This window comes from Corvus moneduloides, chromosome 12, assembly GCF_009650955.1.
Source record: "Corvus moneduloides isolate bCorMon1 chromosome 12, bCorMon1.pri, whole genome shotgun sequence".
Classification (NCBI taxonomy): Eukaryota; Metazoa; Chordata; class Aves; order Passeriformes; family Corvidae; genus Corvus; species Corvus moneduloides.
The window spans coordinates 5,303,231-5,319,363 of record NC_045487.1 but is presented as its reverse complement, the minus strand read 5'-3'; the positions used below and the strand labels follow the sequence as shown (position 1 = coordinate 5,319,363).

Below are 16,133 nucleotides of genomic sequence, written 5' to 3'. Positions count from 1 at the left end.
ACAAAAAGGAGAGGCTGCATTTACCCACCACTGCACAGGATCTTAGCAAGAATGATTCACTAGAGTGAACTTTTCCAGTGATATGTATCACCCTTCCCTGCTGCAATGGCATGGTTTGGACAGAAGTGAGGGGTGTCTGATGATTTCACCCCTCCAAGAAGCAATCCCTGCACCTCCAGGCCCAAAGGGATCACCACACAGAATATGAGGTGAGATAAAAATCTGGTGACAAAGCTACTGGAATCTCTGGTCAGAACCCCCTGGAACTGTTGTCCCAGCTCACTATGGCTCACTATGGGGACTGCTACAACTGCTGCAGTCCCCTCCCCTCCCTCTGCTCACACACAGAGTATACACAAGGGCACACAGTCAACTCAGTCTTCTATGGAAAGCTCTGCACGAAGCCTCTTTAATTTGGCTTTGTGCAAGCATGTGAATTTCATCCTGATACTTTCTGGGTACTCAGGGAAATGTTAGAATGGCAGCACAGCAGAAATGGAAAAGCAGTCTCATTCTTTGGCAGCAAATAATTTATTTCACATCCAACACCCTTTTTCTTCTTTACCCTGCTGCCTGTGTTTGTGATTGTAAGTGAAAATAATTTCTGAAGAGTTTAGCTAATAATTATTGGTGAGAAGATCCTGTCAATCTCTCAAGATAAACAAGAATGGGTTCTGGTTTACACCAATTGCATGTCACGTGACTGTCCTATTTTTCTGATTTAATAAATATTAACCTTTCTGCCTTTTAGGAGCATTGTGCAAGATCTTATCTTCTGATGTGACATGGTAAATGGCCAGTACATGCCAAAACTGCTCCTAGTATATAAAAAGGCAAATTTTCCTTATTTCATTTCAAGACAAGACATTGTTCAAATTAAAATTAAAATGCACACAGATTATATCTTCTTTTACATGAATTTATGCAAGTTGCTATTTAGGGTGTGCCTCTTTTTCTAACCGCAAATTCTTCTAACATCAGATAAAAGAGATTTATCGTCGTTTTCCCATTTTATCTTCTAACTTTTGCCTAGTGGGAAAGCATAAAGTAGACAGGTGACCCCCCAAAAAGATTGTAGAAAAGGATCTTACATCAAGGCATTTGGCAGAAGCTCAGATGATCTTTTGGTAATTGTCAACGTTGCCAAAGACTTTCCTTGCTGCCTTGAGCAGACTGCTTTCCTTCCTTGAGCCTCAGTTTCCTGACTGTAAAGTAAAGGCACAAGAAGGTATAACAGTTCTTTCCCTTTTTTTTTTTTTAATATCTTATTCTTATTGCAAACACTTCCAGGCAAGTCTGATTATGCACTTAGCAGATGGGGTCTCCAAACTCAGCTGGAGCCTTCAGGCCTTCCTGTAGTACAAATAACAATAATGATGATGGAGCATAAAAATAGACAGAACTTGTTTTTTGTTCTCTACAATGTGAATCAAACTGTGGCTGGACTTATATTTAACACCACCAGCCAGTTTATTTATGAGAGGATTTATCAGAAGTGGTTGGGTTTAATTTCCTCTAATTCACGCTGTATGAAAAATGGCAGCTGTTTGATTTTAATCTAAAACCTGATGATAGGGCTTCCCAGAAATAACAAAAATACCACAATGGAGGTATCCAAACAGTAACTGGAGGAGTGCAGCACAGGCTGATCACACCTGCTGCCTGACAGCTCCACTCCATCCCCTCCCTGCTTCGAATTTTCCAATGGAACCTGCAAAGCCAGGATCACTGAAGCAGTACGGGAATTATTAACAGTAACAAAAAGAATTGTGGGACTCAAGTGCCTTCTTTGGCATCTTGATTCACAGAAAGAGTTAATCTTTTGTTCTTAGACTGGCATTTTTTTTATTTTTAATCATGTGGATATGTTTGCTAAGATGTCTTTCCTACGGTGGAAGGAGGAGGGAGAGGTCGTGGAAAAAACCCACCATCATTTGCAAATGGAACAAATGCCTGAAGTTAAATATGAGTGTGCATCAACAAGCTCACATATTATTATGGGGTAAAAAATAATAATACAAAAAAGAGGTGGAATTCCTTTTCAAACAAATCAGAGAAAGATTCAAAAGCAGGGGCCAATCAATACCACCCTGTGATCAACAGGAAATGCTAAGAATAACTGTATATCGTGTGTGGCTTCAAATTTACAACCAGGACATATAATCTCCTTGTAAGAAAAGAGTCAAGTTCAAGAACTTAGCCTCTACAGTAAAGCTCTCATTTTAACTAAAGAAGCTGGGGTCGACGGCCTCTCAAATGAAACAGATAAGGCGACATAGGGTTCTTGTCAGAAACAAATGTTATGTCTCTCCCTACTGAAAAGCTTAAAGATATTATCAGCAAAAGCCTAGTTGGGCCTGAAATGGGTCCCAGAGAAGTAATATTAACCAGGCTCCTGGCAGATCATTTATTTATCTCAAGCTAAATTCAATAAAGAGAGCCATATATAAGTGAGGGAAAATAATGCAGCTGCTAGTAATTTATCATTGGATGGAAAGTCATTGTTATCCTTATCTCTCCAATGATGTTCTATTTCCAACTGGTAATGAATTATGGGGCTTGCCACATCTTTACTATGTGACAGGTCAACACTACCTCACGGGTACTGTACTGTATTTATGCAATCGATAGAGAGTTTGCTGAGAAAATATTGGCAACCATTTTGTGAGAGTGACCTAGGGCTGCATGGCATTAGGATCACTGGTGGCGGTCAGTGGATAGAGCAGCATTTCTCTACTCCTTTAAAACAAAGATATCTTTGAATGCTTTAAAAGTATTTTTCAGTTTGCTCTTTATAAAAAGCCAAGCATGTGAAGTGAACCACTGGATTGTTAATTAGAAAGCATTCTGCTCATTTAAGCTGGCTCAGCCACCAAAGGGATCTTTTCTGTTCCTTTGTTGCACTTATTAGAGGGATTTATTAAATCAAACTTCAGTACAGACTTATCCAAAATTACTTGTGCCTGTGGTGTTTGGGGCAGAGCAGAGGCACGAAGAGCAGAGGTTTGGCCAGGCTGCTGCTGAGATGTAAGGTCAGGCTAACGAGCAGCACTGGGTGCCCCACAGAGCTCCCAAATTCCACACTGAGTGCAAAGGTGGAAGCCATGCAATCCAACACTGAGTTTGCTCTCCTCAAGTCAGCTGTGAGAGGCTCCCCCCCAGCACAACCCCTGGAAGAGAAGCAGTGGAAAAAACAGTGTTATGGGATGGATGGCTCCAGGAGGAAGAGCCCTGCTACAGGGACACCTGGCTAGGGAAAGGTTTCTGCAACAGTCCCTTCTCTCACACTGCTCTCCCATCCCTGAACCAATTATGCCCATGTTTTCTCTCTCTTCTACTTCTTCCCATTGGGTTTCATTTTCACTACGCATGAGAAAAGCTCATGTGGATTTAAAAGTTTGTGTTTGTACTAAAAAGTCAGAAATACACTTTTTAACTTTTATATGTATTGAGAGGGGGATGTATATCACAAGTTACTAAAAAATTATGATTTTCAAAAACACCTCTTGAAGAACGAAGAAAATTTCCAAATAAACTATAATTATTCAGAAAAATAAGGAAATATTTTAGAATAAACAGTCTCCTCTCACTAATAGTTACCAAATAAATAAAAAACCTGCATAACCACAATTTGGCCCAGACCACATTTCTAGATTAGGCCACCTAGTCTTCATGCCATTTAGCAATATCCCTGCTTGAGCCTTCAGCCTTCTTCTCCATTGAGACTACCCACTTGGGGCCATGGGTTATTTCAAGAACTGAGCAATCCAGAAAATCCCATTTTGACTTTTTTTTTTTTAGCTTGGATAGGTAGAAAGGTAGAAAAATACACATCCTTTAAGGCAGAATATGAATATATTTGAAAAAAAAAGAAGGAAATTACAATTTCAGTGAAGAGAAGCAGCAGCCATGCCAATAATAAAAGTTACTGATTGTAGTAACACATGTATTTTTAGTCATGCAAAGGGATGTCCAGATGAGTTGGATCATCAATGCTAAACCCACAGACTTTTCTAGAAGAGAACAATAGGACAGAACTGTACCCATGTGACATCCAAATGAGGCGAGAAGAGGAAAACTAAAGCTGTCTTTTCCCATTATTGTGGGAAAGGGAAATTTGGAAATGCTGGCCAGCTACAGTTCACTTACATAACATATTAGGTGACCTAAATGATACTAACTAAGGTGGCCAAGATTAACTCAGGTGAAAAACAAACATGGAGAGCTCCATCCATTGTTAAATAACGAGTGTGTTTCCTGGTCACAGAGACGTGCTGTGCCTTCTGGCATGCAGGCATGTGTTAATGTGTCCCTTTGGCTCTGTATGTTTGGGAAAGTCTTAGTAATGGAAAAACAAGGACACTGTAGGTGAAGGCTGAAGTCCTTTGGCAGAGCAGCGTGTGCAAGAGCTTGACCAGAGCCTGCTGGATTGCACTTGGGCTGAGCCTGTGACAGCAGCCTGTCAACTCCCTGAGCATTCACACTCATTCACAAAGATTCAGAGAGTCAATGGGAGCATTACCATATCCTGGAGTAAATAATCTCATTTTCCGATGTACCGACTGAGATATAAATTCCATATGGTTTGGCTATACCAGAAGGGATCCTGCCCAGGCCACATTAACATAAGAAAGCTCTGATATTTTCATACTCATTTATCTCAAGGGGTCATCCAGCTGATGCCAGGAAGGTCTTGCCTTTCTTTTAATAGCTGAGAAAGTATAATGGATTTTTACAATTTAAACAAGTTATGTAAATAGCAAAGAAAAAAGAAAATTCTAGGTGTCATAACTCATATAAAACAAGATAATCCAGAGAAGTACACTCCTTGAAATCACCTATTGATTCTGAGTCTATCATAACCAGCAAGGAGTCTGCTACTTGTCAGACAGATACTCTTTCTCATGTAGTTTCAAACACACTGTCGAAATTGTGTATAGCTTCTAGCTCCCAGGCCTTCTACTTACATACAAATCACCCAATTCATTTTTTCCATTTCCATTGTTTGGAGGCCTATCCCAAAATTTTTAAAGGGAAAAAACCCAAAACAACAAAACCCTAAAACATACTTAGCTTTACAGAGGTACAGTGTGGTAAAAATGATGTATGTGTTTAATAATATGTTCCCTGGTTTATAAAATACTAAATTATTTTTGGACTACAGAATTTAAATGGAAGAAAGTTTAGCCATTAGGAACCTGTTTACTATTACCAAGAGAATAGCCAGTTGGCAGGTCAATAGCTATCATCAGAAATAAAAATCCACAGCAGCCACCTGTGCTTAAGGCTTGTCCCTGTTAGGAAAAAAAGAAATGAAAGGGCAAGACTTGAGAAGCAAAGGTAGAGCATGCTGGGTTCTCTTCAGTTTAAAATTTAAAAAAGAGAGGGAATTGCTTTGGGAATACTGATTTAAGAGTTTAGGGCACATGATAACCAGCTCTTCCCGACTGTTTAAGATAAAATGGGCAACAAATACCCGCATCAAACTTTTTCTCTAGATAACCAATCCAAAGCATACTGAAATATCTTAGGTTCTTCGTGGCTTAAAGGTTAGCTCTGAAAGGAAGTGTGCACGCAGGGATGTTTCCCCTTTCCTCTGTGGATAGTCCCATCATTGAGCCAGTTGGAGATGGGCCATTTAGAGTTGAAAAGGCCAGCAGACACCTGTGTCAAGTGTATCCTTCCTTTCCCAGATGGAAATAATTGGAGCCTTGAGAAAATTCTCACTGACTGTGATGTGAATGGGTCAGAGTGAATCGCACCTGCAGAGCAGCCGCAGCGCGTGCACCACAGACACATTCCCAGCAACGTCACTGCCAGCAATGGCACTTCTGCTATGGCACCTGAGGATATCCATTGCCAGCAGTGAACTTTGTGAGAGGCAATGAAATCTCATTGCTACACAATCTAGGACGTACATCAATCCTGACATTAAATGCAGAGAAGAAGGGGTTTTCCCTCTAATTTCTTGTTTCCACTGCTGTTCTCGTTCTTACCACTCAGCTGTGGTTAATGTTTCACTCTCCTAGAAACTTCACTGTGTACTTATGTATGTATGGACTATATTGACATTAACATATAATTAAAAATTACCTGGCATCATGTGGTGATTCAAATATTCTAAGCATTGAGAACATCCGAATTAGTAAATGAAAACATTTTAAAAAACAAGTACCCTCCATAACATATAAAATGCTCCTCATTAAAGACACAGGAACATTAGAGTCCAAATATCAGTTAAATACTGAAGGATTGGATGTTTAGGTGATGGATAAACCTGCAAAAGATGAAATCTTTAACATACTGACAATGAAACACTTGAATTCAGTTTAAGTTTGGATATTCAAAGGTGTTCCATTTTTTAGTAGGAAAGTAATTTTCCTCTAGTAAAATCTGGACTAAAAAAGCAGAGGAGAGGCAGTAGCAACACCTGCAGAACATCCTTGTGCTCCTGACCACCTCCTGGTGGTTTCTTAAGGTTTGTTGAAGTCAAACAGCACCAGGAGAGTTTTATACCAGTTTTATACCCCATTTACAAGTTCCCAGTGGTTTAATAGATGTTACAGATATTAATGCATAATCAACTATTGATGCAATTATTCTTCTCATCCACAAGCAAAGTCTTAAATAAATAGGCAACTATTAACTTGGCCTCCAGCTGATAATGTTTTCTTCCCCATGCTTGTTAGCAGAGATCTCTTCTGAACTTTGATAAGACATTTACAGAGCAAGGAAGAAAAAAACTAAAAAAACCACAAACAAACAAATCCCCCCACACAACAACAAAACAAAACCAAACCAAAACCAACAACTAAGAAAATGATTGTTCCTATGGACAACCCTTATTTCATTATCACAGGACCTTAACCTGGACTTGTCTAATGTTATAACTTTTTGGTACCCTGCCCTCTGTTTGTCCTTGTCTCTCACAGTAGTGTTCTCACAGCTCACAGCCAGTGCATTTCCCAAGGAACCTTCAGCACTCCCTGATGCCAAAGGAAATGCTCCTGTAATGGTCCAGCTTACAAGGAAGGCAAAAGGTGGTGCCTGCCACTGCTCCTTGCCAAAACACTGCCAAGAGGCCAGCAAAATTTGAGGTCACGGCTGTACAGCTCATGCCATGTGCTCCCATATGGAGCAAACAGGGTGAGGCACGAAATCTGAATATTGGGACCCCATTTATCAACACAGAAATGAGTGAACTCAGCAAACTTCCAGGACAAGCTCACAGGGCCTGGACTGGAACGCAAGGCTACAGGTCCAATCAGGCAAGATTGACTGCAGCACAACCAACACAGATCCAGACACTTTTTCAGCACATGCAATGCTCATTTTTTTCCTTGAAAGCAAATTATCAACTCTTAGTTCTCTTCTGGCTTGCTGAACAGCATCTTTTTTCTTTTTCCACCTTCTCTGTCTCCCAGAATCAAACCTCCATGAACATAAATAAACACTTAAACTGCCATAAAAATGATGGTGTTTATAACATATAGGGAAGCTCACTACAAATATTCTAAAGAAAAAGCTTCAGCTCTCCAGAAGTCTTGTTTTAATGTGTATTTCTGTGAAATTCTGAAACTGCTTGTGTGCTGATTTGTAAAAAGTAAATCTCAATATACTCAATTTTTGGTCTCATCTGAGGCTTAGGTTGTGGAGAGAGACACTGATATATTTTGCTTCCTTTTCTTGTATAGCCTAAATTCTCTGACTCAGAGAATTGATCCACAAGAACAAGCCAGGATAGGCAATAAACTATCCAGGACAAACTCCCTGTCACTTGAGTTTTAAATCAAGATTGAAAGCCTTTCTAAACTATGTGCTCAAGCTCTACCACAAGCTTCATGCAGCAATCACTAAGCAAAATCCTCTGGCTTATTGGAGTCAGCCAAGATGATTATAATAGTTCCTGCTGGCCTTAAAAATCAGGTGAAATAGAAACTGTGGTTGAAATTTATCCACATGCAAAGCCCTGTGATAAAACCTTGAATAGAATTTCAGCCAAAGTGTTTAGAAAATCTTAGGCAACCCTGCATCCAGAGAGATTTTTAGGGAACACCCCCCAAACTATACATGGAGAAGAACAACTGTGTCAAGCCTTGTTAAGGTTTTGTTTTGCAGAGTGTGAGAGGAAATAAAAAGCATTGCCTTCTGCCCCAGGGTTACTGCTGGAAGAGAAAGACCAGCTGGGACCTCTTGTGGAATGCAAAGGAAACTTAACATTTATCTGTTTCTGCTCTCATTGGTATTTTTTGGAGAAGCTCCTAAAGTGTGCATCTCCAAGGAAAAAGAAAACTCTAAGGAAGCTCTTTTGAGCTAGCAGCAAGTTTCAGAAGGGCTGGTGGCTTTGGTACATATCCTGCAGGCTCATCAAACAGCCAGTCCCTAATGACTGATGCTGAGGAGCCAGGGGAGGAGGATGAGCAGTGCTGCACGTGAGAAGTTCTGGTCTGCAACCTCTGTCACTTCTCCATTTCAATAACTCCCACTGTAGAATAAAATTCACTAAAGGAAGCACTGACTCCACAACTCACTAACATAAATCATATGTTGAAGGGCAAAACACATGAAATGCTTTGAGATTTGGAGCAGTTTGGGAAACACATGACTCCAGCACACTGCATTGGGCCAAGGCCTCTCTCTTCCTCCTGAAATAGGCAGGTGCTCACTGGTCCTCCTGCATGGGAACACAACCAGAGTCAGTGGGCAGAGACTGGCCACAAATACATTCACACAAACTGAACATGGGTATTAGTAAACACATGGATTCCACCATAAAGGGATTATATGACTCTTCCCCGACGTCTGGATTGCACACTGTTACCAAACAAAGCAAATTATGCAAATAAGTAGCCCCAGAGGCAGAGTAACCATGATCTGCTCCTACTTGTGAATACTGGGCAAACACTTAATAACCAAAATTAATTACCTGCCTCTGCTCATTTTGTTAAAGGATCAAAGTAATACATCCACTGGCTGCACATGAATGTGATTATTTGTACAAAATTACATTTATACAGAAGTCGTGCAGGGCTTGCAGTATTTGTCATTAGTCACGTGTAAGTCACCTTATTGAGGGAATTGCTCTCAATTTCTTAACACCAGCACTGCAGGACGCAGCCAAACTTCTGCAATATTAAGGTGATGAGGTTCTGTAGCAGAGCATGGGTAAAATCAATTCTTCTTAGAGTTCACCTCTTCCTCATCAGCCCACCTGGCAAACACGAAATATTTGTGAAATCAATTTCAGAATGACCAGACGAGGTGCTGGAAGCACCACAGTCAGTTCAGCAGTTGGCTCTTCCAGGAACACTTTGGGAATGAGGATGGAAGTGTATAACCTCCTTTCCCCCAGGATCTCTGCAGTGCATACAGTAACCCTCGATTCAAGAGATGCTGCCGTGTACGCAGCCTCACACACTCCATCAAATGAACACCGTTGGTCCCTTTCAGCAATAGCTGTGCAAAGCACCATTCTACAAGCTTAAACTTTCTCTCCTCATTTCTTCACCATTGTGCAGTATTTTGGATCAGCACTGAATCAAGCTGAGGTCCTTCAAAACCACTTTTTCTGGAAAAAATGCAACCAGAACTGTGGATGTTGCTCTTACATTTTGGCTGTCTACAATGAGAACCGTATTACCAACCCACAGGGACTGGAAAACACAGAGCAAGGATACCCACAGGGCCTGGTTCCTGGGCCACTGAAGTCCTAAGGCAGCTTTCTCCTGTCTACAGCAGGCTTTGAAGGCAGGCTGCTAAAATTCCATCTCAGCAATCCAGTCTGTGTTTGCTCCCAATAAGACAGAAGAAGTTTCACAGACCTGAGCAAATCCAGCCCATGCTTTCAGCCTCCTTATGAGAGCTTTGGATATGCCCTCCTGGCAAAGGAAAAGGAAAACTTTGCAATAAACGCATGGAATTCAGTTGGCTAGGAATTTTGATAAAAGCGTGTACAGAAGGAACTCGGTGTCAGTGCAGACCCTGTAAAACACATACATAAATATTTATGTAGTTTCCCTTTCTTTCAGAAACTGTTTGTTGTTCTACTTGATCACAGTACTTCTCCAGCTTCCAATATTTTTGGATAATGTTCTCGCCTTCATTTGTAATCACTCTATTTGGTGTGGAAGATGGATTTTTCCAATTTTGTGCTATTATATACCTTAGCATGGAAAGGACTAGATGGGTTTTTCTTTTTCCGTTTAGTCATTATTTAACTGCTTGTGAGCTTCAGGGATTTATATCCCAGTAGGTCTAATTCCAGGATTATAGGTATCTAAATATCCAGTAAATCATTTAGTAGCAGATAGGTTTAAGGCAACTCCAAATAACATCTCCAGTTAGCTCTGCAGCTAAAAACTGAAGTTAGCCAGAAGCACTAGATTTGAGTAAGAGTTATTAAGTAATGCAGAATCACCAATTTAGAGTCTGATTCTATTTGCTTCAAAGGTACTGATAAAATTTATACCCACTTCAGTGGAACATGGCAAGAGCCTCAAATCCTCTTCCTTTAGACAGTTGCCTTCTTCCTAGCCAAACACTAATCAAAGTCTCCTCCTTCTCTGATTTAAGGACCAGTTCTCATTCACATAACCATTGCATTTTTATTTAGATAAACACTGTCAGGTTGAGTTGACCCAAAATTTAGATTTATTGAAAATGAAATAAAATGAGCAACAGAAAGCTCTCTGTATTTGTTTTTCTAAATTCCAGGGAAAGCAGCTTCTTGGTTTGGACTTCAATTTTCCTTGGCATCATCTACAGCCTGAACATTGAAGCACTGTGCTCGTACATGAAAACAAATAGAGGGCAGACAAAAGTGAAAGAGAGTTATATGTTTTCCTTGTTTGGGTTTAGTGAAAAGTAAACAGATGGTATTATAGATCAAAACCAAATCTGGTTTCTTGTCATCTATCTTTCAGAATAATCAAAAGCAATACTAACAGCAAAGATAAGGAGATCACTGGGTTTAACTGCCTTGAAATTTGTCCATGCTCCTTTAAACATGGCACAAAGAGCAATCCAAGCTCTGCCCGGGCAGAAGGGTGAGAACAACCTTGGACTGGTGCCAGCTCCTGCCAGGCATGTCTGGGGTTTGTCCCGCTGGGTTCAGGTGAGACACTGTTCCACTGGCACCAGCAATGGTGGAGAGGCACAGGTGTCTCGAGGTCAGGTTATTGGTTTGGTTTGAGCTGTGTGAGGGTGTTGAATCTATCATTTCCTAGCACTGACTGATTCTCCCAACCCATGCAAAAAGGTGCTTTTGTACCTGACCCTTTTCTTGCAGCACAGAGTATCCTGGAGCAGGTGACTGCTGAGGGACACAAACCTCAGCACTTACCGCACACAGGGAACGAACCTGGCTGTTCTAACAGGGCCTGGAGGAACCAGGACTGGGGTGTGGTGAGGTGATAAAACTGAGCATCCCTCCCACCCTTAAGGGTAAGTGCTTGTTTAAACTCTCTTTATATTGGGTGTGTCAGAGGTTCGGGCCTAGAGGATCTGCCATAGCCAGAATTAACATGTGTTCTCCTTCTGGAGAACAGATATAAAAAGGCCTTTTCTTACCAGACAGAGACTTTCTGCCTGCACGAGTGTCAACATAGAGTTCATTTCAGGCAAGCTCTGTGGTGAAGAGAAAGGTAAGGTTAGGTGAGGAGCCCTTCCCATCAAACCAAACTTGAAGGAAGGCCAGGACTTCGGGGCTGGATTAGGACTGGGCACATCCCAGCACACAGGGCAGTGAGTAATGTGCATCACCTCAAGAAGGCTTTGAGTCTCAGAAACCACCTTGCATATACAGTTTCCTTCCTTATATGGTATTATATAGTTATTAGATTATATATTATATATAACATGTATACATATATAGGCACACACACATATATATAAGTAGATTATATTAGTTTTCTATGCACTACCTAACATCCTTTGTGCTGGCTGAGGCTGTTAGGCCAGTGGATGAGCAGACAGTTAACAGTTCTCCACACATCCACACACATCCCGCAAGAAGTGAACAATCAAACAGGTAGGCTTGTTGATTCCTGCATGCCTGGATCCACAGTCCAGATAGGCAAAAAAGGGGACAACAGAACGCTCAGTTCACTCATCTCCTGGGCAAGAGAAATAAAAGTCACCATGTAGCCTGCCTTTACTGACCACTCAATCTTCTCTGCAAGCCATTCCCTACCTATGGCCATGGTGTGTGTTCAGCTCAAGACTTAAATGGCTTTGAGAAAGCTGATTTTTAAATGAATGGACAGTGAAAATGGAGAAATAACATATTCCACTGGTGTCATGTCATCACAGTCCATCATTCATAAAATTTTATTTGTATCTGGACCTTGTCAACAGACCTGCTTCAAAGAGCATGCAGGATCAGCAGTCTGTAGCTTCAGAGACAGACAACATCTAAATCCACCACCATTTCAGCAGCATCTCTGCCTGAATATGATAGATAAGGATTTCAGGAAGGCATGTCAAAGATAAAAGGAAAGCTACCCCTTGCTCTTGTTTAATTTCCCTTCCAATTTCCTAAAAGGCCTGTTGCGGGAATGACTGTCACCAGAAAGATACAGGGCCCAATTTACAGCCATTGCACAGAACTGCAATAAGCAGTTGCAGTCTATAATTTTCGAGTAACACCACATTTATGAAAACTGCAACAATCCCTTTTGCTGTGATTTGTGGACTCTGATGGCAGAAGAGCCAACCTCTCTCTCAGGCAGCAGAGAGCGAGAGGAAGATGAAGGAAACCAAACTGGCTGCTGCCTCAGCATGTAGACTACAAAATAAATTTAAAAAAAAACTTTAAAAGTGTTAATAAAATATCTGCTAAGAGTAGAAGGGGTGATTAGAGCTGACAAGTTGCCCATAGGGCCTTCTTCAGGCTCATCCAGTTAGAACTGAGACAAGATGACAAGTTGAGAAATTGAACTATGTTGACACGGTCTTCATTTTCGTAGATTTCCTCCTCCTTTTTTTATATTAAAAAAAGAATCTGCAAAATAATAAGGATATAATTCAAAGGCCGGTAATACTGTGCAGTTCTTCTAAGCATCCTGTACCAGGCTTTGGAATAAATGCAAGAGTAACTGCAAGACCCATCACAGACAATGCGTTGCATTTACTGAGGAATCACCTCTAATTTTTTTCACCAAGTATTCTATCTGACTGGAAAGACTTCAGCATGAGTTGGATGAAGTCCCAGATCATCCTGCAGTTTTTAGGGAGAGCAGTGTTACTACTACAAGAGTGAACCAGAAAATACACTGGTTAAAGCTTATTATAATTTGGAGTTTTTCCAAAATCCTTTCAAAATCAGCAGAAAAGCTTTCATTGGATCTAATCCATTTCTGAAAAATAGTTAAAATCTTTCTGAATTGGGACTGAAGTTCTGGCAATAGGGACACATTCATGAAGAGTCAAACCCAGAGTTCCACACTATCATCAATTCACTCTCTCTGTGCTTCAGGCAACTTTAATGTTTTAAATCTGAAACATTTCCTCTTTTACCTCCAAAAAGCCACTCCATTGTTAAATAAATTATAACTGCACCTCCAATTTTGCTGTCTGGGAGTTTCTCTCCCAATTCAAGATTTGGGAACTGGGAGTTTTTCTATAAATTGCTCAGGCAAAGGTAACACGAGCAATTTTCCAAGTGTGTCATTTCATTTTTATCATTATCATCATCATCATCATTATTATTGTCATGATCTTCTCTTTGGCGTTTTAGCTGTTACCTCAGTGAGGTGAGCAGTGCTGCACAGCACGTAGTCTGTGCTTCCCCGTTTCAGGAGAGCACAGGCATGCACAGGTGAGAGATCCAACAAAGAGTTTATCACAAGTGCATCTAGTATTGTTCCTAATCAGTGAACTGCACCACAGCAGTACAAGGGAGATGAAGGCTGGCAGGTTACAGAAGTGCTCCTCATGCAGTAACAGGGATGTTTCAAGAGAACAGGTTTTTATTAGCTTCAGTCAGACTTTCAGTCACAAGGCTGTTTTGATGTTCACTCCACCTTTGAGGGGACAGTAGAAGGTTTAAATCTTAATCTCTTCTGAGCACAGAGGGCTTGAAAGGCAATGGAATAAACTTGTTGTCACCATATTAGACATGAGTGGAAATCAAGGAAGACCCTTAGTAGAGTTTAGACCCCTGTAATGAGCTCTGCAATCCCAAACCTCAGCAGAAGAACTTAGGTCATTGGTCCTGCTGGAGACACAATGCCTGAAAGGGATGAAGTTGTGGTGAGGGCATTCTCACACATTTTTTTGTGAAGGTTGTGTCAGGAAGGACTCCCTGTGGTGGAGCTGGCTTTAAGAACTGAGAATCCTCTGGGCTTTTGAGATATAAACGGCTGGACCTGTTGCCAGCAAGGCTCCTGCCTCGAGTTTCAAACCCAAGAAGGCCCTGGACACAGTTCATTCACTACTTCAGGTCTGCTTCTGCTTAATGAAGCTCCAGAGAAGTGATAAATGATTGTCTAAGGGCTTCCAATTCCACCTGGGGGACACTGCCTCTGCACTGGAACATCCAGGATTGGAGGAGCCAAACCAGAAAGCTTGGGAAGCACAGCGATGGTGAGGGACCAGGCCGACCAGGGCAGGAACAGCTTTTTTGCTCACTGGCTTCAGTCATTTTCCTACCCAAAGCACCAAGGCTTCTTCAGACTCTCAGGTGGGACTCCTAATGAAAGAAGTTATGAAAGGGCAGAGTTTGATTCACCAAGCCACCACACTGGCAACACGTCTACACAACTTCTCCACCCAAAGCCAAGAGGTATCCCTGTAGGGATAATTGCACCCCTTTGGCAAGGGTGGTACAGAACACTTGAAAAGGTAATCAAAGCAGGGAAAAAGGGAAAGCAACATCATTTTGGATAATTGGAGCAACGAGGTAATACATACAGTGTCACAGGGAAGATTGCCCAATGCAATATGCATTTATTCTTATCTCAGAATAGTATTTATTGAAGTAAACCATGCTTAAGTTAAAGGGAAGTACATAAATCTTCTCTTATTGTAATTTTGCAACTCAAAGCAGCTGCTAATTATATTATAGATCTTCCAGAAGTATGTATAGTAATTACCAGTTTCAGCCACATTATTAGACTTGCAAATAGAGTTTGCTCTTTGCAAGCCTGTCAGGAGCAAAGGGTCAGACCAAAAGCGGGGTAAATCAGCACAGATTCAAGAACTCAAGTGACAAATCCTAACAGTCCTGGACTTACCTGATTTGCACTTGATGAAGACACCACCTTTAAGAAATACACAGACCTCCTTGCTGAACTCTCTCCTTTTGGATTGCTCACTCAAGTTATGAGTTAGGTTGGGCTTTTCTGTGCGACCTCCTCATAGAGATGATCAGAGTCTGCCTTGGGCCCAAACTGAGTGTACTGGAATCAGTGACAGCTCAATTCAAGTCTTAAGATCTCCCAGAAAGAAAAATTGATGCTATTGTCCTTATAGCAGGAGAAAGTTCAAGGCCTATGAAGTTCTTGAGAAGCCCTGGATACAACCTTCTGCCATGGATGAATGGAAGTACCACTTTTTGTCAAATAAATGCACAAAAAGGAAATATAGTGAAATAATAACCAAGGTATGGTTATACTTACCCACTTTTTTCATATACTACATCTGAAGCTAAAAAAACACTACCAGGCATAAACCTTAAGTATTATTTATAAATGCATACATACATGGGAATAACCACTTGTATTATTAATTTGGTCTATTTGTCTGAGTTTCATATCAACTGAGCACTGGCTGGATTTCTTAAACCAACAGAAATTATGTGGGCAAAAGACTGAAAGGTTGCAATGCAAGATAGAGTTTTCAAAATAATTTTGTTAATTATAAGCTGGACTTCCAACATGAAAAGATTTTTTTTTTTTATTAAGTACTCTTAATTCCAATGTACTTCCAAGAAATTACAGAAGTACTAACATATACCTATTCAGAACTGAAACTAAAACATTATTCAAATCCCTACTTTCTCAAAAGAGTTAGAGAAATGTAATAGTGAGTAAACTAATATACAAGTGGTTAATATTTTCTGTTAGGCCAATTAAGGCCCTTAAATATCATAATCTCCTCCCACTTCAAGCAAAATTTATTCTGTGAAGACACAA

General features: G+C 40.7%; 1 long non-coding RNA gene across 6 annotated transcripts in view; it reads right to left on the bottom strand.

Annotated features, from left to right (window-relative positions):
- Positions 1-16,133, bottom strand: part of LOC116450029 — a 145,256-nt gene that overhangs the window by 33,153 nt on the left and 95,970 nt on the right. The gene's annotated exons all lie outside the window — the stretch shown is intronic.